The sequence below is a fragment of the Anticarsia gemmatalis genome, chromosome 20 (assembly GCF_050436995.1).
Source record: "Anticarsia gemmatalis isolate Benzon Research Colony breed Stoneville strain chromosome 20, ilAntGemm2 primary, whole genome shotgun sequence".
Classification (NCBI taxonomy): Eukaryota; Metazoa; Arthropoda; class Insecta; order Lepidoptera; family Erebidae; genus Anticarsia; species Anticarsia gemmatalis.
In genome coordinates, this window is record NC_134764.1 from 9,986,601 (window position 1) to 10,012,334 (window position 25,734).

Here is a 25,734-nt window from a genome sequence, read left to right on the forward strand (position 1 = left end):
AAAATTACAGTAAAAACTTTCTTCGTACTTAATCATGGCGCTTTAAGATTTTTACCGGCATTTATATTGGTATTCATGTTTTCAAGCAAGTGCAGTTTAATGGCTCACAACCTATATATATTATGTATATAGAATTTATCGGTTCTGAAATTACATTATTAACCTTCCTGACACGCGCGAGTCCGCTTCAACGTCAACAAACTTTCATCCAATTTGATTTTACTTGAATTTCAATGACATTTAGAACGCTGATAGTATATAACCTGAATTATTACATAGGATAATTTTTCCCTGGGAAGTTTTTACAAGTTGCCGTGGTCGTGGGCAGAAGCTAGTATACAATAAATCCGTCTATTATCCTTGTAGAAAGACACAATAATTGTATGCTGCAGTATCTCAGCGGTAATAAATTATGAGCTTGATGAAACACTGTCCACCGTTCAGTGCATGATTATCTGATCACGATAATTCACATGATTAAAATCTATTTGAATTTCACGATTTTACGCTTCAGAAAATAACAATTAACTTAGATATTTATCTCAAATTTTACAATGTCACTGATGAATAATCTTGACTTCAGTCCTGCCGACTAATTACATACTATCAGACTGAGTGACTAGTTGCCGTGATTTACTTATTTAATCTGAATTAGTGTGTGCTCAAATTACAATACTTTCCCCCGGTCTCTCATGTACATTTAGCGTTAGTTTATCTGTACTGCAAAAATAGATCCTACATCGTCCCCAAGAGGGGCCGATTACAAAATGTTTCGATAGCTAGCCGGTTCTCGATACTCGATAGTTGTACAGAATCGTGCTATGGGACTTGTCATTTAAAGGCAATCCTAAGATCCTAAAACTTACTCTTCAAGTTTTAAGTTTACGAAATATTAGAAAGATAAATAAATATGAGGAAAATTTCATAAATATGTCAATTCTTGCATAAAAATGTGAATTGGCTGTAAAACAACTGTTTTACAGCCAATTCACATTTTTATCTAATGCAGCATCATTTAATTCATGCCAATGTTTATATTCTCTCTATAAAGGTCAAACGGCTTTAGGTACAAATAAAACTCAAAAGTTATCGATGGTATTTGAAATTGTTATATGGAAGTTACTCTTGAAGTGTGATAAAGAAAGTAGATATAGTCATAACTATTATATTTTATAGTATAGTACTGCAACAGTAGCAATTTTACATCAATATAACTATGCGTCTACCTTATTGCTGAGTTCTTAAAACATCAATTTAACTAAAATAGAATTTACTACTAATGGAAAAACAATGCTACTGACGTAGATATTTCGACCTAAAACATAATAATGGTTAAATATTTGCTCACAATGTGCATAATTTTAGACTCTAGGTAAGGGGATAAAAGACTTATTAATAATTTCTAAAACTGTGTAAAGTATTGTACTGTATGTAGAAGGCACCACATGCGACAAATAGCCAGAGATAACAATAAAAGAGACAGAGATTTCTAAAACTGTCAAAATTCTAATCGTTTTCAGAAACCCGAAACTTGTAATAGAAAGATTCACTTTCAAACACATACACTCATTCCTTTACCAACATAAAAACTTGTAAAATCAACTAATTGATTTGAAACAACTTAATGACAGTCATTACAATAGTTGACAGTCAATTATGTAGAATTAAGAGCAATTGAAGTGATGTATTGCAATCGCGACGATTATACGCAATCGACACATGGGTGAGTGCGTGTGTCGATGCACTGATCGATGTAGTACTGTGGTTACGATATACGTACAATCAGGCACAAAATCAGTGTAGTAAGCATTTATCTATTAAACGATTTAAGAGTTAAATGTAGCGATGAAACAGAGTTTGAAAAATATGATGTAGAAAGGAAAATAATATGTTATGCTTACTATTTAATATACTCCTCGTAACCGATATTTGGCCACGTTGAACAGTGACATTGAAGCTGACAAACTGTGAAAAAAATATTTTTACCAAATCAAAGTGTACTTGTGTAGGTACTTAATACAAGTGCACAAGTATTTTTCATAAGACAATTATATTATTAGTCTTGTCGCACGAGAAGTTTTATAGACCTACCAACTACGAACACCGAACCTCCGAACATGTATCACACAAACATACGTTTTTTTCGGAAGTTTAATCTCCGAAGGAAGTTTCAAAAGCATAATTTCGTCTATTAGGCCATTAGAAATGTTCTTCTGCATATAAATAGACCATACATATTACCATATACTTGATATTAGGCATATAAAAGCAACCATACGTGTAACCATATACTGTGTTCACCAGTACATTTGCTGAGGCATAGAATCCGACTTCCTACAAGGAACTGAACCAACTAATACCGTTACATGCCAGTGACGGACGTTTAACACCTTTGCCTTGGAAATAATCGCTCGTTTAAACCGTGATAATTATATTTTCTACTTCATTACTTTGGTATAATACTTTGTAATTGCTGGCCCCAATTTATATAAGCTAGTAATTTTATGAAAGTATTTCTTTGACAAGTTAAACTATGCTAAGAATCACTTTAAATATTACTTATTAATATGTCTTTCGGTCTTTTGTAAAAAGTAGCTTTGTTTCTTGCTGTGTGATGTATTATATCAGCATAACGTTAATGTTTTTAACATCTAAAAGGCGATAAATACTATCTGTTTTCAAATGATAGCAATTAAATCTGATATGTATACACAGATAAATACAATTTTAATTCTCACTATTCTTTGAGCATATAATAAGTCCGTAGGCACATGATGACAAAATAACGACGAATCCATAACAAAACCAGGATAAATCCCAATATGAAGCTACTTTAATGATCAAAAGAGAGATTCTTGTCGGCATACAAAGTCCTTATTCCGACCTCAATTCTTAGAGACCCTTGATCAGCAGTGGGACAATATCGGGCTAAAAATGGTAACAAATTATATTTCTAGTGTTATTATCAAAAAAATGGTAACTAATTATATTTCTAGTGTTATCATCAAATATACGCAAAGTTTGTTTATTCAGTAAAGTAAATGCGTCGTTAAAATTCACCCGCTCGTTTCCCAAGGCAGATGGCAGATGGCAGCAAAAGGGTAACCTACTTTCAAATGATAACCTTCAGATTAAAGCTTAAGCATTTAGATACGTATTCTACATAAAAACACTGCATATTCAAAACAGTATGCACAGTTTCTGCAAAACGATTTTTCGATATTTTCCTGTTAAGAAATAATATTTTGTTTTTTTTATTGCAATTCATTATTTGCTTGATCGCTGAATATGTAGTAATCAATTCAAGCGCTCCTACAAATAATTTACAAATTGCAAAGACATCAAACCTTACTTGGCCTATGTAGTTGACTAACGCTTGAAGCTTATGCTTAAAGAAGCTTTAAATACAGTATTTATACAATCCATACTAATATTATAAATGGATGTTTTCATGGCTAAACTATGGAACTAATTTTGACAAAATTATGCGTGTACATAGGGAATGATGTGGCACCAAATCTAGGCTACGTTTTTTCAAAATCATTTACTAAGTGATGAAAACAGATTGGAGCATGAGCAAAGACACGCCTATCAGTTAGTTAAAAGATAATGATCAATTTTTTACTTTCCAAAACTATATTGACTATATTAAAATCCAACATAATGTAAAATAAGACGTTATTTTTCCTTTAAACTTTTGTTTTACAAAATATTTAGCAGCATCCGCCTATAAATCTGCATTTAGAGTGCTCAACAATAAATTCAATGGCATTATGATGTTCTGAGTCACAATTCCGAAGAATCGATCACTAAAATAGAACTGCATTATAATATACTTTCACTATTATACTCAGAAGTGTTGAAATCAAAGACCAATAGATGCGCAGTTAGAACAAGTTTGTTTTAAATATAAAGACAAAAAGATATAGCGCAATATAATAATTTTGCTCTAAGATTTACTATCTCATTTTATTATTAAGCCTAAAGTTAAATTACCTTTTTGACAAGTTATCGAATCGAATAGTCAGTACGAATTATTTTATACTGAATATAGACAATTCTTAAGAAAAGTGCTTGAGGAAGGCTTTTGTTTGTGCTATAGGAGTTAAAGTTTGAAATTGTCTGTCAGTGAGAAAAACTACTTCCTAACTATTCCAAGATTATTTATTCCCCGTAACTAAAAGGCAGCAGAAATATGTTTGTGACGATACCACAAGGACCACGGTTTTTAAGAATTTTCCTAAAAATTCTTTACTAGGTTAAAAGTTATATTAGATTACATAGTATAACTTGTTATTAAAAATATAGAAAGAAAGAACAGTAGGTAGATAATTAACATTTTTAATGTTGAGTATATTCATAAAGTTTAAAGTTTAAGAAATTATAATTCAATCCGGATTTGATCATTTTCGATCTATTTTAATAGTTAAATAATGTTATATAACTCTACTATGAATAGAAAAGTTATGTGCCATGTTAAATGTAGATTAGAAATTTATAGCAGTATCAGTATCATTAAGTTAACTAAAAATATCACCATAATATATTCGGAAATACTTTTATAGATATATTTTATTCATGCTTTAAATTCGGCTGTTTCATTTATCAGTAGTTTATCTATTCAATAGCGTTTCTTTACATGAGTTTAAATGCTAAATGTACCTCCGAAATCGGGGGTTAATCTTTCACTTATCGAAATATCTAGAAGAAACCAAGCAATAATAACTAACTGTAGTAGTACTTGACCGTTACTATAGGCCTATTGACCATCGCGTGTGATGATAATCTTCACGCATGTGCGCTGATCACAAAGAGCTGTAGAAAGGTGAAAGTTACCCGCTACTCTGACAGTTACTTAAGATTGATACGTCACTTTAAATTGAATCCTTGTTGGTGTATTTACTGACATTCTTTAGAGTTTTTAAATAATCGCAGTTTTTTCACATGATAATAAAAGCTAAGCGGGTCTTTTCAGAATTTTAGAAGTCGGTCGAAACGTCGGGTAACAAATAAGCTAAGTATAGGGTAGTAAGTCGTAATCTTTTAACATTCTCATCACATTTAAGACGCGTTAAGCAATTTAATATTCATAATTTTCACTCCTTTAGAATTTTTGTTTCCAAGAGATATACTTTGTAGTGTTGAAATGATTTTCTTCTTTGTTGCAGAAGCAAGAACATAGGCAAGTGTATTATTGATGATTTTTGAACTGTATTTCTTTTCATTTCAAGAAAGAACGTGAGGACATGCAAAGTCCCCAACCAGCACTTAGCCTCTCAAGGCCTAGCCCCACCCTCAATTCGGGAGAAGACCTTTGCCATTTAGTGGGCCAATAAAATATCATGTATTTTATGTTATGCCTATGAAATCGGATGAAGATATTAGGCTCAGGCACATTTAAAACGACCATTTTTGTAACCGTTTCAATTGTTTCACAAATGGCAATTCAAATCGTGTATTACGCCAGTTACATCAGCCATTTGTACCTTAAGGCTATGATCATTTGTAATTTGAACAAGAACTAATGTGTTTATGTGTATTCTCGCAATTTCCTAGCATTACGCCCGAGTTTCACGTAATCTTTATCTCGTACACCGACGGGGAGATCCGACGGAGAGTATTAATTTCCGACCGTATAGAAAGTTTCCTCACAAATATATATTATACCGTTAAAATTAAAAACTAAGACATTTTTATAAAGTCTTCTATATTTATGTACTAGCGGACTGGCCCGATTTCGTCCGGGTTTAGTACAATTTTGTCCCGTTGATTCCATTCCCGAGGGAATTTTTGAGCCCATTGATCTCATCAAAATCTTGTCGCGACAAAAAAGATACTTCGTTCAATCGTTCAAAACTTAAGCGTATAAAACTTTTCTGTTACTGAGTGACTAACTGACAGGCAATGTACAGCCGAAGTAAACTACTGAACGCAAGAAGCTGAAATCTTGCATGTATATTCCTTAAAGAGTGTAAGAGAGCGCTAAGAGAAATTTTTGGGAAATTCTACCCCAAATGGGTGAAATTCCACGCGGGAAAAGTCACGGAAAGTTATCGATAACAAAAATTCAACGAAAGTATTTTTAACTTACGGAGAAATTAAACAGACAAATTGCGTTTTGTAATGACTGTCCATTGTGTGGTACGAGTAGGTTCAAATAACTTCGACCTTCGGCCTTAACTTTCGCTTAAAAATAACAATAACACTTCCGCGAAGTCATCGTGAACTTGAAATAAATAAAGAGGCTGAACGCCTCTGATCCTTGCCCGCTCGCGCCAAAACTGACATTGACATGCGTGGAACAATATGGCGACTTGTGTCAACTGTCATGTTGAAATCTGGTTTAGTTGAAACAATGGATTCATTTCAATCATTTGAACCAATTCGCGGTAAATAAATATTGTTAAGATGGGCAGTGTAGTAGACTCAGGGCCTAACCCGTCCCCAGTGTGACAATAACGAGTTAAAAAAATTGTTAATATTTTTGAAGACCTAAGTCGACCCTAACTCGCGCTGGAGTCCCCTTCTCTCATTGCGGAAGGAGGCCCTTTACCAGCAAATATGGTAGAAGAACACGAGTAAACAAGTTTCTTCTTTACGAATAAAGTCTGTTGCGGAAAGGAGTTATTCTAGCTTATAAATCGTGCATATGATTAGAAATTATGTATGTTATTACTATTACAGATGGCGGTACTAATGTATTACGTCGGCAATAATGGCCCATGATTTATTTATTATGGTAACCCGTTCTACTCAATTTACTTTTACAAGCTTTACGAAATGTTAAGTAATCAAACTCTTCTAAATAAATAAAGATTTAGAAGTGAGTAGAACTGTAATGTGAAAAATGTAAACCTTTTCTGTCAAGACAACAATCTTAGTACAAACAATATTAAATCTGTAAATTGGCACTAAAACTTACCCAAAATTTTTGAAAACTTAAAATAAATACAATATACTTACATAAAATCACGCATAGGGGTAGGCAAAGACCAGAGAACGCCACTCGGTATGATCCTTACAAACTTCCCTTCCCTCATTCGTATTCATTCATCTTGTCATAACCGTAAAATTAAAACTATCAAATAAAAACTATAGTACAGTCAAATACAGTTAAGAACATAATAAAAAATATCTTCAATTCAACAAGCTGCTTTCAAAATTACATTACATTTCAATTATAAAATAGAACAAAAAGCATTACTGGGTAGGTACCCATCATAAATAAAACTTATAATAAACAGCGGCGGGCGTAGTTATTACTAAAACAAATAATTCATCACTCCATAAATATATGGATTAATCATACAATTAATTATTGGAGAAGTTGGTTTTATAAACTATCATCTATCATCATTTTGTTTCTTATAGGTACTACAATTAAGATCCAAATAAGGATTTACTGTTAACTTTTATTGATTCTACGCCTTTAACTTTTAAGCTTATTAAAGAATACCTGTGCTGTTAACTAACTATAATCTGCCAAATATTTCAGATTTGATTACGTTATTATGTGCTTTCGATACCTTCTATTTTGTATACACTAATATTCTTCGTAGTGAATATTCAATTGACATTAAAAAGCTGATGCATAATATAAACACAAAATCACTACAGACTACTTAATATTACGTGTCATCGGCGAAACAGTTAACTCCTGATTACGGCTGTTCCCGGTTTGTCAAGTATAGAATAATAATTTATTATATAATTTTGATTAGTTTAAAATTCTGCTCAGTGCGTCCTTGTATTAAATAAATGACTAATTATATTATCTAAGCGGGATAGTGTAACCTCCCCCGTAAGATCAAACAATATCAGGTAATACATATCAAAAGTTAAAAAGGCTCTTTAGACCCCTCCTCCCCTTAACAAAAGTTCCAATATATTCATCAGAAGCTCAATAAAGGTATGAAAACAGTACCGTTCGCAGATAACCGTTGATCATGACATTGTAAGTTCGCACGCGATGACCCACTTTGTACAAATTTGATTCCACACATGCACCGGTAAATGTAACTGAAACTACGTTAAAATGGAAAGTATTGCTACAGAAGTATATTTATTACGATAGTTTTGATTTTTACTGATTCGTTTGTTAGAATAAGGGCTAGTTTCACGGTTTGCGGCTACATAATTGACGTTTAGTCTATATCGCTGATTGTTGGCAGCTCCTCGCATGATCAATCATTGAATCAACCACATAGTACATTTTTGGCGATTGAAAAGAGAGGCCGTGAGTTTCTTGCTAGCTCTTCTCATAAGGCTTTACACAGTTGACACCCTTTCCGAGCTAGTGGTAGATTCAGCCATTGTAAAGACAAACATAAGTGTCAAACTAAACGGCTAAACTGAACCGATTATCATGATACTTGACATGAAGGTAGGCATTCAAGACCTGGACTCAAACATAGGCTTTATTTACGCAAAACGCGCGAGCGGAACCGCGTCTAAAAATTCTGGCGTCATAACAAAACTAAGTACTTATACAAAAAGCTCAAGGAAAACCGTTTCCCAATTACTTGATATTCTAAGAAATTGTTTGCGCAATTTACTTCCATGATTCGACACTAATTGTTTACATTGCACGTAAAATATTGTAGCTAGAGCCACGTTGTTTGTGTCCACAGTTAATATTATAATTATTGTACTTTCACTTGTACCTACATTGTTAATTTGACTTTCCCGTAAATTGTTAACACGAATTACTTTATTAGTTGGTACACGCTTAAGAGGATTTATATTTTTCTTTTGGTAACCTTAATTTTCATGTCTAATTTTCAAATACAAAACGAAACGATGGGATATAATACTGTCTTTGCCAAATAGAAATATGTACTTCCAAAAAGAAACCCACGGTACCCACCAATATTTTGGTTTGATTTGTTGTCTAGATACTTAACTTTTGGATTCACACCAACCATACAAAAACAAACAAAGTAAATGTGATGGTTTATAACTTAAAAGTTTTTATAGAAACAAAGTTTACTTGTGATGTTACATTTTTATTTACTCATAATGTTATCATACCAAGCTATGACAAATGTTCTTTTTGTCATATTTTTCTTCAAAACTACTTTAAAGTTCGATCTTCACTTGGTCACTTCCTAGAAATACACTTAACTATATCTACACCGAAATGAAGATTTAATTTCCAAAGCGGTCCAACTAATACCCAATACCGTCTCAATATTCTCATTACTCTAATAACCTGTCGCACGACCCAGTAGCGAAGTACAAGTCATACAGAAAGTATGCTAACGTACCGAATGTATAGTACTAGAGATGTATGAGTTTTTGTACAGCGGCCATCGAAATCGACTTGACACCAAAAACAGTTGCATATGTAATTCTAGCTTACAGACGGATGATTAAAAATAAAAAAGCATGATATAGTAAGACTTTTTAGGGATATTACGGTGTGTAAAGTATTTAGGGTGAGCTTAATACCTAGACTCTAGGCCTAAACCTTCCCTCATTACGGGAGGAGACGCTTGCCCATCAGTGGGACATTATTAATGGGTTACATTTTAATACCTATTAAGATTTAAAAACAGTTATCTACAAATTGCGTTTATTATTCCTCTACAAACAGCTCGTTGGAATTAACAACTTTGACTATTTCACGATATAAAAAGTAACATTAATTTTAGACCGTTTGTTAACTCCAAGAATGCTGCTGAATATTATTAATATAAAACGTACAAAGATGCATTTGTGTGTGTTTTACTACCCTTTCATAATTATTTACTGGACAAATAAAGATGACGGACTTTACTTTGATACTTTTTAACACGTGAATCCCTTTTTATCGCGAAAGACGTCTATAGTCGAAGATCAAAGTAATAAATAAACGTAACTCATTATTGTCACGGCTATGCAGTTTTCTAAAGCTAACTTTTTTATTATTACTATAGAAACGTATCTCTATATATCTGTCTCTCGGTCACTACCAACAGTATGACTACAATCAATATCATTGAAATCAAAACCTCTAACACCTACTTTTATTGTCACTCATATAGTGTATTGACGGCATTTCACTTCCAATCTTGCTGATGTGTCAAAGAAATCTGGAACTACGAACAATTGATTTGAAATCATGTGAAGGTTAAAAACACAATGGGTTGTAGGGTCAAACAATTTGACTCGTCATGCACTCTCATTTGTAATGAAGCTCATTGACGGAATTTTAATTAAAATTATGGGTTTAAAGATTTATGATTGTTGAACAGTCAGCAATAAATGTTGGTGAATGAATTCTCATTTCCAAAATCATTATAAGTACAATAGGATACAAGAAAAAGTATACTAAATTGAATGGGAATCTAAACTTTATCTGCTTAGTTGTATTCATAAATAATTCTAGTTTATTGCTGTCTCACATGTGTTGGGCACGGGTCTTCTCCCGGATTGATAAAGGAGTAAGTATTCAGTCTGCCGCGGCCCGCAATGGCGACTTCATATTCGTATTCCTTGAATGCAATGGTTGCCTTCACGATTTCGGCACTTCGGCAACTTTGGAAAGACTTTGGTGTGTGACTGAATCCTCGACGTCTTGCGTGGGAAGCAATTGCTTACCAATCTCTTAAATTATAGCTATATTCTTTAAGAATAGTATTGTACATTTATATATTCCTATTTAATAGAGCTAACTAAACGGAATATCGAGTAAGTAGTGAAACTAGCTTTCATAGTGCGTAGGTGGACGAAGGCAGGCCGATTCAAAGAGCTTTGTATTGCGGGTTTATTTAAGTTCACGGACACACTTTTACTGTCATTATTTATGGCAACGAATCGGCAACATATTTATTTTAATTTGCCAATTATATCCTAAACCAAGCTTCGTATAACGAACCTTTTAAATAGTACGTTTCTGTTTACTTGAAAATAGTCTTTACTGCAGAAAAAAACAACAAAAATATGCTTTTGATTTCATCAGAAAGAATATATGGTGGTGTACCAACAAACGTCATGTTCTCATTGCACAAATTTAGTTTATACCTATGATCAAAAAGCCATAAGTATTTAAGTACAAAATGATACTGTACATCTGAAACCGGAAACTACGCTATCTGACTTAATTTATACATTATCGTGTTTATCAAACATTGAAAGCATAATGTTACTACAGACTAAAAAATAACAAATTTGAGAGATACCTAACTACACGCAAAACTTTAAGTTTAGTAATTCTAAAAGTATTTTTCCAACTTCTAATCTATAATTTAGCTGTAAACCGTTTCAAAACAGATCAATCATTAGTATTACAAATAAGTACCGTATTGCGTAAAAAAACACTAAAATATATTTAATAGATTGCAAATCGCTTGCTCATTACTTTCTTTTTTTGTGGTCAAAACTGCGCATCCACTTTAAAATAAAAAGTAATGACTAATATCCTGAAATAGTCTTTACTATCAATATATTCATATTAATAATATAGAAGTGAAGATATCTGTCTGTATGTTTCACTTTTACGATTAATCTACTGAAACTACATAAATACTAGAGTCTTCCTTCACCTAGAAAGATTTCTCAAGCTATGAACTATCTGAGTACCTAATTAAATCAGAATCTGTTCAGTAGCATTTGCGAGATAAAGATAAAGAGATACAAACACACATACTTAAAATCCAACGTATTATATTGTCAGGGCGAGATTGTGATTTCTGGATTGCCTCATTATTGCGGCAAGTGATATGGTATACTAAAATTAACACATTATTAAGCTGTATTTTCTTGAAGTTTCGGCACAGGTTGCACTAAACCGTGGTCGCAAATTGGTCTCTCCGTCAAGTAGTTAAAAAAATATCCAAACTGGCTATGCCGCGGGTATAAGCCATTATAAAATAACGTTCGTTATAAAATAACGGGATGAAAACTTGATTCGAGTTTCAACTAGGCTAGTCTAATCTTTACTTGTACGTATAAACTGGTATGCGGTATAATTGGAACAATCATAGCGCACATAGTGAATTAAGTCAATAAGGAAAATCTTAAAATGGTTGAGTCATTTAGTAATGCAAAGATTTTTGACTTACCAAGTGCATTAAGATATACAAATCTTTGTCATATGGGCGAATTAGTTACTGTAAACCTCTTTGCAACTAGAATATCAACATTTATCGACGAAATGTCCGTGACGGCCATGCTGTTTTAACATAATCCCCTGATCAATTACATAAGTAAGTATCGCAAGAGTAGGTAAAATAAAAATTGATAATAATGTTCCATTTTTTCCGGAACTCACGGCTCATTGAAGCAAGTAAATAAAAAAAATGCTTAACGTATCTTCTTATGTCGTTGTCACTTAAACAGTCTCTATTCTTCGAATACACAAAACAATGTCTTTCATCTCGCTTTTAAGTTTAATTCAGCAATCCCAACTAGCAATAGGACAATTTATAACCCAAGATGACTAAATAAGATAGCCACGTCCGAACAATGACTAATTTAATCGATTATGTCAAAGCTATGGAGAAAACGACAATTTATTCAATACACAAATAGGAGAAACGCAAACGGGTTTTTAGAGCACTTTCAGAAGTCAAACTCACTGTTTCTGTGTAGAAGATTAATTAAGTGTAAGACCTGAATTAATAAGCTCTCAAGTTTGAGATCTGATAATGAATTATGCTTGAAATCCTACGGTAAGATGACGTTGATAGGATCTAAGCTTACGGCTAGATCAGTACTATGATAATATAATATGACTATGGAAAAGTACGAGTGACAATTTTGTACGTTAGATCAAGTTAAGTTTATAACAAATCTTTCTTAATGTGATCTCTTATTTCAGGGAGGATTGACTTTTGAAGAAACAGTAGGTTATCACGCCCTTTCCGTGCAGTAAGTTGTTAGCTGTTTACACGTAAAAGAAAGACAAATATATTTAGAATAGTAAAGATTTCCCCGTTATAGAAAAGCTGACTAATGAAAGAGTAACATGTATTACATTGTAAGTACTACTATATATGTATGTACAAGTTATCTAAACCTGAGCGTAGGTTTATTGTTAATTGAATAAAGCTTTTTATTAATGACTAAAATGTTTCATCATGAACGTCAATTAGATTACATCCTATATAGGTACGTAAAATGGATTGGTTTTCGATAAAACGATTCAAAAACTAAGTCACAATATACAAATAAGTTAACTAAGCTATCTTACACGAAAGTGTAGGAACTAGGGCGCGATTCGCAAGCATGCGTTACTAGACTCCATAACTAACTGTACAACTGGACATCGTAACATAACTTTACGTCTATTTCTAAGAAGATTTTAGCTTTGTTAGGTTTTGTTTGTTTTACGTTCTAAAAGATGACATATAAAAACAATACGGGATAAATTGTGGGAGACTTAATTTCAATAATATATAATTTCATTTTCATGTTAACCTTAAATCTATATTAGTGTATATAAGTTTATCTACAAATAACTAAACTACAATAAATAATTTCTATCTGAGTGTAGTAGAGTATCTCCTAGTGGAAGAAAATTTAAAGATTACGACATAATATTCCTTAACAAATCACTATCATTTTATTCATTTCAATAAAATCTTGAACCGCTGTCAACTTCATTACGATACCGCCTTTTACGAGCAGGGTTAAAAGCGACACACCATTTTATATCGCATGTCTAATAAAAGTTAGATGTCTAGGATCAATGCAACATTATTTATATATCTACTAAAATCTGAATAAAAAAAATGTACATTAAATTCAACGACGCTGTAAACACTTTCAACGATCTAACATCAAATGCAAATGCGAGTTATTGCAACAGTTTCACAATTAAGCAGCTATATCGAATAACTATTTAAACGATATAGTTATTAATACAATTCAATCAACATATTATTATGAAATAATACGAATACTGAGCGGCCTTCAAAACAGCATAAAATTTGAATTTCTTATATGTAATCTTCTAAATGAGAGAAATCTACTTTCACATAACGTGTTAAATAATTTCAACGCTTAATCCTTGGGTATAAGCAGAGATTTTTGATGATTTTAACCAATTATTGTTTTAATAATACGTATTATTTAATTGTTTATTGTTATTAAAGAAAGCTTGATTGTTAATGTTTATTTTCTTAGTTACATAAAGTTATTTGCTGCTATTATAAAGATTAAGTCAAAAAGATGATAGTTTTTTATTTACAATTTATTACACGAATAGCTCGAAATTACGTATTGTAGTCAGTGATAACCAATAGTCGTATATTTAAAAGATCTGGAATGGCTACCCCGAACGAAAAAACAAAGTGTGGACAAATCCAACAAGATGTAGGTACTCATAACTTGGTAGAGGTTGCTAGAGCCCATTGGACTAGGAGAACCCATGATTTGGCGTCATGGAATTCTATGGGGAAGGTCTATCACCCGTAGAAGAGGTCCTTTGGCCGATAGGATAATAATTTTAGTCAATTATATCATAACCCAAGAAGAGTTGAATGCTCAAGTAAGTGTTAATCAGTAGTTAATAGTCTTATCATATTTTATTGAAAATAAATGTGAAAGTATATTTTTTCTCAAAATATAATAAATATTGTTAAGTATGTGATTAATTGTAAAGTAATGAACTTTGAACATATTTCTTAAAAAAGATTTCATTTATTTTATACTGACGTCAACGCAGTCACTGATTCAAGTTAAAAATTAAATTAGAAATGGTTTGTTTTCGTGCAAATGTAAATTTATTTTATGATTAATCACTATAATCCTATTTATATACACTATATTAATATAAAAATGATAAGTTATAATAAGAACTGGATAATTAAAATTAATCGAAATCTATACGTTAATTACAAAATATGAATCTAAATTCTACTTTGGACTTCGAACCTAAATACATGTGTATCTAATTTTAACACTAAGACTATTTTTAACAAAATTTAGTAATAATAATTAATTTAACTAAATTAAACATTTAAATTGAAAACTAACCGTCAGTGTCTGAAAGGAGAACAACGATAGACAAATAACAAACTCTCTCTACTAGAATAATTAGAGTTACTGAAATATAATACGTACGTTTTTATGTTCACAGTTACAAAATTATTACTTTTGATACTTGAGAATTAAATATTACCCAAATTAAAAAAAAAATCATGTCTCTATATTAAATGATATTTCAAATTAAATTGCACGGTAGTTTATTCATCTCTGATTGACTGCCAAACTGCACGTTTGGCGCAGTGGTTAAAGTGGTCACCTCGCCGCCAATACCAAAGCGCCGCGTGTGGTGGGTTCGAATCCCACCCGAGACAAATCTTTGTGTGATCAGCACAAGTATTTGTTCTGAGCCTGGATGTTAATGTATCTATATAAGTATGTATTTAGAAGTATATAAGTATGTTTATCAGTTATTTGGTTACCATAGTACAAGCTCTGCTTATTTTGGAATCAAATGACCGTGTGTGAGTAAGTCCAATAATATTGACTGACCTTTTAGTCAGAAGCTAGATATGAGTCTATCTAGATTTCTAGATCATTCTATCATACACATAGTCTAAAACTACGTTTAAAATGTCGCAAGAACGACCCTCAAACTGGCTGTAATATTTAACGACTTCATAATTAACAAGGCAAACGATCGCCATTAGTATTTATGACTATATTTTCTAAACGATTTAAGTATCAAATACAGGTTTGGAAAGAAAATGTTAAATACATTTTATGCTGTGAAAATGCAAAGTACTTTATAACTACGGAGCTAACTGCTTATTACGAAGATATGGTTTGATTGAACATTATTTAATGCTGTTTTTAATAACTTAGCCTTAGTTACTTAGAGATTGGGACTGTCATGGTCAAATTATTAGACAAATCAATTGAAGAGAACTATTCCCGACCCAATCATAGGTTTCAAAAGCAGTTGCGGGTATGGCAATAATCACAGGTTTATCTTTCCAGTAGAAAAAGAAACACACAGAGTGCGTCAATTTTTAAACCTAGTCCAGTAATAGGAGAGGAGGATTTAATAGGAATAAAAAATGCTCAATTATAATGTAATTTCTCCTCGCACAACACCACCAAACAGGTAATCTATGGTACCATTAATTAAGGACCTCGCACAACACCACCAAACAGGTAATCTATGGTACCATTAATTAAGGACCCAATCACATTAATATATTACAAAGAATAAAGGTACATTTATCATTACATCAAAACTATATAGATTCTCAATATAACACTACCAAAACAGCTCCAATTTGAACCACGCAATCAGTATCTCTTCAAAAGGATCGTCATTAGAAAGAAATTCACCAATTTCGCCACGTCTCTCAACGACTGTTATATAAAAAACTGGTCGCTGCCCACGCTTACCAATTATAACACTCCAAATTCTTGCTAATATTCATGAAACCGCTTCTGTTAGATCTAGTTATGTCTGGTTTTTTAACTAGTATATTGCAGGATATGCAATTTACTATGAGAAGTTTATTACGAATTTTAATTGAATTAATTGATCAACAAACTTTTTGCATGATAGCCGTACTGTGATGACAGAATAACTCAACTCCTAACACTCTAAATTATTTCTCAAGATAGACACTTAAAATATAAGTAAAACTTTAACAATTATCTTGACAGAAGAAGGAGGAATGAAGGGCATTGCTAAAACCATAAAAATCGTAACTAAACCTAACTACTTACCTTTTGCATAAAATTCATCGTTATGAAGTTCTGTATCCTAGAAACTATAGGATAGTGTATAAGTGAGAAATTATGAGAAGATTTATGTATGTTTGTTTGTTACTCTTTCACCCAAAAACTACAAAACATATTTTAATAAACCAATTTTAAAAAAGCTTATAACCGACATTAACAAATATAATACTTTTTACCTCGAGAAATAGTTTCACGCAGACGAATTCGCAGGCAGAAGCTGGCATAATAACATTTAACTAACTATGTGTATAAACATAAACCAGTATTATCCCAGAGAACAATTATAAAATAAATCAAGTACCAAAAGAATTTGATATATATTCAAAGTGCCATATATTTAGGAAGTACAAGACAAATAACGGGCACACGATCAGCGCCACAGGGGCCATATAATTTGACGTATGATTGACGGACGCAGATGAAGATTGATATAGGAAGGCACTCAGTGAGGTGTTAACTTGATATGCATCTTATTATACAGCTTCCTGGAGCGCCTTCTGAAATGTATTTTTATTAGACTAGTTTTTGATACGTTTGTGTTTTAAGTACTTACAAGTTTTAAGGATATGTTTTAATAACCTCTCATAAACATTTATAAGTAAAATTTAGGACAGAAAATATCTAAAAGTGTAAAGTCTAATAGTTTTGTCCGTCAGACAGTGGATATTTATTTTCCTTTATGTATTAAGAAAAAAGATAAGGTATGACAGAGATAGAGAGAAATTATGTTTGTAATTAAATAGATTTCACAATCAACAAATAAACTTAAGAAAAGTTCGTAAGACAAAAATGGTTGTTAGATTAATAACAAGCCACTAAAAGTATGCATTGAAATTTGGATCTTAAATCAAATCTATAACTTTTAAACTTTCCTGTTGTATGATTAATATTATAATAAAGTGGGATTTACGCATTATTATTTAGCAGTAAGTAAATAAATTATCACAAATTTTGTAATTTGACATTTTGATTTTGACTGAATTACATCAATGCACCTTGAAAATTCTGTTACCTCTTGCTTAATCAGTGTTAAAATTCAGATATAAGAACTTTTTTTTAAACTGCCTATATTAACGTGTTACTTGTTTATACATAGTATACATACATAAGTACAAAAACTAAAAAATACAGTACTGTCAACCTGGGTAACTTTGAATCATTTGGGTATGATTCAAAGTTACCCAAATTGACCTTAGGGTATACATGAATACAAGTAAATCAGCTGCTTTTTATGAAACCGACTGATTATTGATTTCATCATAAAGAAAGAAAGATTTTAACAGAGCACAACCATTTACAATATACATTTTAGCCGAAGAACAATCTTAATCAAATAACCTATTACGATTAGAAAATCAAGAAAAAATATTTCACGCGAATGACTCTATACACTCCATAGAAAATCTTATGTACATTCATTTGCAACATATAATTACAGCACTTTATTGATAGTCGTCTGAACACGGTTACCCGCTACGAGTGCGAAGTGATCAAGCAAAAACTGACTAATAGCACTAGAGCGAAACCGGGACGCGTGCCTAGCTATATGTAATTAGAAAAACTGTTTAATGAGAGGAAAATCTGTAGTTTTATATGAACATCTTCCGTATAGTTATATAGGTGTGAGTTTTATGCATTGTGAGAATAATAATATAATCTACCGAATGGTTAAAGTGTTCGTTTTTCTCGGAAGTCGAGAGACAAAAATCTAGGATTTTTTTTTCCCTTTTTTTAATTTCAAAAGGCTACCCCCGCACTAAGAATTGCTCTTGCGTCGCGGGGACTTTTACAAACATACAAACAACGGACACAAAGTATAATCAGATCCGAAACAATTATCTGTGGACCGCACAAATAATTGTTCCGTGTGGGAATAGAATCCAAAACCTCCCGACGCAACGGTAGCGGCGTGGTGGCCTAAACCACTGCGCCACGGAGGCAGTCTATATAAATAATTACAGTGAATTACGAGTGAGTGTTAAACGCTGTCAGGAAAACAAAGTGAATGATCGCTCAACGGCACCAGATATGGTGATTATTTGAGAAAGTTGCTCTACATTAGTACATGTACATCCCCGACTTCCTGTGGAATCCGTTCTTTTATAGCTATTATGTTCATAGAAAAGTATTACTAAAGTATGAGCTATTTAAACGTTATGGTAAAGAATTTTGCTCTGATGAAAAGACTCATTGAAATTTCTTATTAAATGTCTACGTTATTTCTCCTGCTATGAGGACATAGGCCAATTTTTTACTGACTTCAAATGAAGGTGGTTCTCAATTCGTGTGCTTTAACTGTTTTATGTGTGTTTATATTTTTATATTAGAATATTCTCTCAACAGTAGCCCGGAGTTTGGTACCGTGCCCGGTCAAATGGTTAAATGGGTCTTATATGGTTAATGTATTTCATACACCTGTTGGGTCCGTATTTAATAACAAAAGACACAAAATCTATTTTCAAAGCACCTATTCACCCATCTCCTTATACATAAGCACCGCTATGTACAAATACGTCTACATAACTACGATCTACCGCTAAAACAGTTAGTTATCTCAGACTGACCATACTGAACATATTATAGAGAAATTGGTCGATGACGTCACGCAACGGTGTGGCAATAATATGACGTGAGTTTTATATAAAATCATCGTACTCAGTAAGTATATAATTATATTAAATTTATGTAGATAAAGTTTAAAGGGGTGTAGTATGTATGGTCATTGATAAGAAAATAAGAAATTAAAAAATGTTTAATTTCATGAACTACCTTGTCAAATGAAGTGTTCGAAATGCCGTAAGTGCTCGTAAAGTATATAATAAACAGATTTTTTTAACCTGGTAACTGGCCCACTGCTGGGCAGGGGTCTCCTCCCAAAAGAGGAAGGAATTAGACCTTGAGTCCATCTCGCTGGCAAAGTCAGATTAGGGACTTTGTTGCATGTCCTTAAGAAATGTATTAAACACTATAGACTCATCTTTTGTCTTCATTTTCCAAATCGAATAGTGGAATAAAGTTCCATTTTTAAACTATTCCAGGACCCTACCCTGCTTTATTATAATTACACTCCCATACTGGATATAGTATTTACTTCATAAGACAAGATATGATGGATAGTCTTTATTATTGTAAGCCTATACATTTTTTCTATACTTTTTTCGTCATTAAATATCTTTCTACGATAGTTATTGCTTCATAACTGACCTAAAAAAGGCAGGAATTTGCAATAAGGCCGGACAACATACTCTAAGTATTTCTGTTATCTAGTGACTTAAACAATCGTCACGAACAAAGCTAGCTCATGATTTCACACACTCGTCTCCCACACCGTTATGCTTTCCGTCAGCAAAATTACATAATTATGACATATTATAATGGATATACGTAATATTATTAAATTACTGCGTAAATTAAAGACTACGATAAAGAAACATGCAACATTTTCGACCCCATTTTTACCTTTTTAATAGATCCACGGAATTATCCAGCCATAAGGATTGAACGTTTAATCATGTCATGTCTTAAATAATACTGTTCAAATATGAATAAGTTTTCTACTCATAAATAATAGTTTAATACATTTCTGAAGGGTATGCAAAGTCCCTAACCCGCCATTGTTCAGCGTGTTGGACTCAAGGCCTAACCCCACCCTCGTTCGGGTGGAGACCCTTGCCCAAGAGTGGTATAGTAACGGGTTAAATATAAACTTTTAAACACCCTTACAAGATGTATTTCTGAGAACGCAAATAAATCCGGGATTAGCGAGTTCCAGAGGTTCACTTCATATAGTTTCCTGATAAACTAAGTTTTGTAAAGCGGAACGTATCGAGTGTTACTTACGCACATATACCATGAATATATTATGATGTATAATGTATGTAAGTTAACTCATCTCAACGGTTCCAGTGAAGCAGGACAAACCACAGACAATCTCTCTACACACCATCTTTCATTTTTGCAATTCTTCATGCTCTATGATCTAAGCATGTTACTGTAATTTAATATTTATCAGCCATGACTGCTTAAATTGACAAAAATAAAACATTGTATTATAAACTTTAATATATAAGCGATAAGGTATAAAGTTGATTGGTGTTTGTATTTGGGTATATACTCGTAACTCAGGGGCTATGATCTTCGCAACTTTTACTTGACGAAAACTTTCGAGTTATGGGCAATGTGCTCGTTCATACGCAGAACAAAACATTTTACGTTTAGTTTAACGTTTTATTGACGTTTAACATACTATTGCTTGTACCCGATTTTATGTTAACTTTAGAATTTATCGGTACAGTTGCATGTAAAGGAAAATCAAGAAACATTTCCAAAGACGAAAAAATATGATGGAATGACTTTTTTATTTTTAATATTGCACTTAACTTCATAAAATAAAGCTAATGAATAAAATAGGAACTTTAAAGACAGTTAAGTAAATCATTAATTTCGTAATCACTAAAAAATAAGACTCCAACTCGGAATAGTTTTCAATCCTGAAAAGGAAATTCTCTACAATTCTTATTATAATTCTTATTACTTCAAAAGTATAAAACTCACCATAATTAAGTCCGGAAGGTACACAAAAATCCAAATTGTTTATAACTTAATAACAAAACATGAAACTAAAATATATTATAGTACACTACACATCACAGATTAAAAATTGTTCAATTTGCGCGCGCTTATACCATAGACGTTTATTTTTTATCGGTGTAAGAAAGTGTGTCATGCGTGCGGCGTTCTTGCCGGCCAGTGGTCAACTGCCGAGGCGATGCACAGACGATTCACATCTCAAAACAAGTGAAATTTAGCTGCTTATTAAACTATTTTAAAATTATATTATTGTTTTTACATTTAATAGGGCAAAGGGTAAATTATGCCCACCATATTTCATGAAATCCATGCAGGAAAAATTCAAGAATTTTGACAGAAAGCAAAATTCTTTTTTTCTGATAATTTTCTTCTTAATTTTATGGAATGTTCTGAATTTGAATTTTTGTTTTCTTTTTTGTCTCATGACATTACGTTTATGCCTATATTTTCAAACAAAATTTAAGGAGGTTATTAAAAACTTTCACTCAACAATTTTGACAATGTTTTTTAATTACTAACAAAAATGTTGCTTTCTTACATTGACGTAATAGTAATATAGAGAAAACGTTTATTAACTTGATAACTAATTGGAGATTAACTTTGTTATTGATATTATACTATTAATTGTATTTCGTGGTTAGTTGTGAAAGGAGTTAAGACTCAATTTTCAGGAAACAATTTAAAATCTATTAATAGTAATATCAGTCTAGCCGGTCTCTCAACTATGTCGGATTCGGCTTCCAGTCTCACCGGGTGCAACTGAATACCAGTATTTTACTTAGTACTACTGGCTATTGGACCTAGACAACCCAGTAACCTGGGCTGAAACACGGTACCCATCGGTAAGTCTGGTTGTCAGACTTTCAACCTTCTGACTACTGGCAATAACAGTCAAAGATCTTTAAAAAGGACAGCCGCGACCTACAATTTAACGTGCCTTCAGGAACACGGAAGGACTTGGTAATCTTGGTATGTATAATATGGTCACCCATCCACTGACCCACCTCGGCAAGCGTAGCTAAACTTAAACGAAATCGATCCGCGCGGTAGCAGTTACTCAGCAAAAGGCTCTTAAAATCTATGAATAGTCAATTCTTAGGAAACTATAAGTCAAAACTATAAAAGGCCTATAAATTCAGATTGCCAATTGTGTAGAAGATACATAAAACTATTTGAACAAAAGTTGGAGAGTTACATAGAAGCTGGAATTACGTTTATTGCTTGCATATAACTGAAGAGTAACAGAAGCAATATAAATACTGTTCAATAGAATAATAAAGTAAGTTTTAAAGTGTAATTCGCGGTAATTTTATTGTCTCTGGCTGGTAATAATAATTTAGTTCTCTATTAATCCAAAATGTGTTTAGATTTACTGCCTACCCCTATAGGAATAAGGCGTGATATTATGTTTGTATGTAAGTGTTTAGATTTCTAATATATTCCCAATTTAAACGTCACTTGTAGTTCAGATTTCAGTTTCCATTGCACGAATAGAAGGTTCAATTCTCTCGCTGAACAATGTGATATAATTTTAAAAAATCATCGCACTTAGAAATACCTATAGATGTTTCCCGAATTTGTCCTTTAATATTTTTAAGACAATTTTCCACACTCGTAATGCTAGGCTAAAATATTGATGATAAGATTTTTGTTAAATAAACGGATTAGTCTTTCTACTCCCAATATTTGAATTATAAACCATACCTAGCTTCCCTCTAGGCATACAAACTCAATCTGCTCTATAACACTGCCACAAATTAAAAGGAAAACGCTTCTCAAACGTTGACAAGCGCTGAAAAGCCCCCCGGCTTAGCCCACAAACGTCTCAGAGATAATGCAACTATCTCATCGACTAGAGCACTAGTCGATTAGATTACTGACCAGAATATCAGACTGACTAGTCAAGAGACCGATAGACTGGTAATCCTGCGGTTCTCAAATATATGGATAACAATGATGAACAAATGTTGAAAATAAATATTTTTGTTAACGGAATAGATTACGATATTACATTACTTTGATACCCGTAAAACTCATATGTGTATACATAGACAAGTCGATGACAATATTTAAAAAGGTTGTAATCATAACCGGGGGACTGTGTATAGCTGTGGATGAAAGAACGATTCAAAAGTAAGAAAATTCATAGTTATTTGTGCTCTATCTTCCACTTGAAAACAAGTTTAAACAAGGCACATAGTTCTTAGATGTACGTATGCTAGTAGTTAATTCACAAGAGCAAAACAAATGTCATCTAGCCGTAGATACTTATGTACTTATTAAGGTCCCCAGATATTATTATTAAGCTCTAAATGTTAATCACGCAATACCCAAACTTAAAGTTAGTTAAGTTTAAGAGCCAGTGAATTTGCCGTCAGTTTGGCAGCAGCGCAGGAGACAGCCGTCACAGCGGTGGCTGACGACGGCTGACGGCGGCGGTCAGAAAGCGAGCCGCTATCTCCGCAAATATCCGTTGCGAGTAGCCGCACACCGTGTCAAGAATATGTGCCAAAGAATAACTTGTACACACGACACTACAGCCATAAGGTGCCTACAGAATTAAAACAATTTTCGGCAGACAATGAGTAATACCATTTTTGCATAGTATGGTTTATTTTTTTGCTGAAGCCATGCCTGGATAGTAGAGACAATCTCAAAGATTACTACCCAGCTTCTGGCTACTATATCACACAAAAACGAACTTCTACAGTCGACTGACCAAATCATAATTGATCCACATTTCTGTTTAAAATCATAAATAAGTTTGCTACATGATTTTACGTAACTTTAACATTCACTTTTAGTATTCTCAACACGATTAGGTAGAAAACCAAAACGATTTTTCCTTCAACCATCGCCTCTACGCATTAATCTTGGCCCATACGCAAGCGCAATACAGTTATTAATTGCATACAGCACATATTAAGTCGCCGCTCGACTTAACACGTGTCATTAACAATTATGCCATACGACTGTGTAACCGCCTAATGAACACATGCGATTATAAATTACATATTATTTATTACTTGATTGATTTATTTGCATGCAAGTTTTGACTTTTATAAATATTTAGCTGATCCAGCAAACTTCGTACCGCCTTACAGTCCACGCTAGAAATTTTCTTTGTTTTTGTTATTTTTTCTCCGTAAGAACCATCCTCGTATTTCGAGTAATATTATAAAAACGAATCAGGAACATCTGTTCAGCTGCTCTTGAGATTTGCGCTTAGGAACACATTTAACGATTCATTTTTATATACATATAAGGTTATGTAACTATATTTAAGGGTAAAATACTACTGCTACTACTACTTAATCAAAATCAAATCATTTATTCATTTAGGTCAAGTGCTGAAACATATGATAGCGAATTAACGAATGATACAGAGAGTGAATTTACCGCCAGTTCGGAAGGTAGGGCCAATGAGAAGAGCTGGCAAGAAACTCCTATGGTCATGGTATGGTAACGTGATCCGTGAAAACGAAATTTCGCCAGATAAAGCAGGTGTTTGTTTAAGACCTATTCTATTTTGACAGAGAGTAGCCTGCATCAGGTAAACCTGCCTTATATTGCACCTAACTTCAACTGACACTTTATAACGATTAGAATTGTGACAAGAAGAAACAAAATTTCAACGCATATTCTTTTTCGTTGATTATAGTGGGGGTCAAGGGCCTAATGTACTACCTTTTGTGTTTTTTTACTTACCTCTGTGGTCTAGGCAGCAGAGTATACGACTGCTGATCACTAGGTGTCCGGTTCGAGTGCTATTGATCTTTTCTTATTTATATTATAATATTTCTCAATAGTAGCCGGGACTCCGTACCTTGAAGCATTTGTCATGGTGGTATCGTGATATGCTCGCCTCCTATAACATGAGACTATTATTACTAATTGCGAAATGTAGGTGTGATTCATACGCCTCTACTTACGTCCTTAGGTATAAAAAGAGTGATGTTATGAAAAGATAGCCAATGTTTATCCCAAAAATATAGTCAACCAACCAAATTGTACCCTTTTTCCCCAAAAAATAATGAAGATGGAACGCTTTACCCGTTAGCAACAAGAAATCATATAAAAAACTTAAAATTTTCCGAGTTAGGTACGATTCAGACCAACCGGCTCGCGTCGGGCCGGACCGGGCGGCATTTTACAATGCGGTAAAGAACACTGAAATGTATCAACAGTAAATACAGTTCATATTTGCAAGCAACTTACGCATAGCTATCTCCGTCGGCATCCCGCGACGCGTCGCGACCTGTCGCGACCTGTCGCAGAATGCGTTCGGCTGTCGCGACGGCCGACCGGCTCCGACCGGCTCCGAACGGCGCCGTCGGCATCCAATCGGCTGCCGTCGGGTCCGTTCGGAGCCGGTCAGCTGTGCGTCGTGAAATACGAACGGAGATTACGGTGCAGCAACTAGCGAATCATTGAAGTTGTGTTCTTCAAGCG

At 33.2% G+C, this 25,734-nt stretch overlaps 1 protein-coding gene across 2 annotated transcripts in view; it reads right to left on the reverse strand.

Moving 5' to 3' along the window:
* The window catches only part of LOC142981579 (uncharacterized), a 59,119-nt gene extending 37,683 nt beyond the window's left edge, over positions 1-21,436 (reverse strand). For both annotated transcript variants that reach the window (XM_076127587.1, XM_076127585.1), the window contains exon 1: positions 21,247-21,436. The gene's annotated coding sequence lies outside the window, so the exon portion shown is untranslated. The remainder of the gene's footprint in view (positions 1-21,246) is intronic.
* Between the last annotated feature and the right edge of the window lie 4,298 nt (positions 21,437-25,734).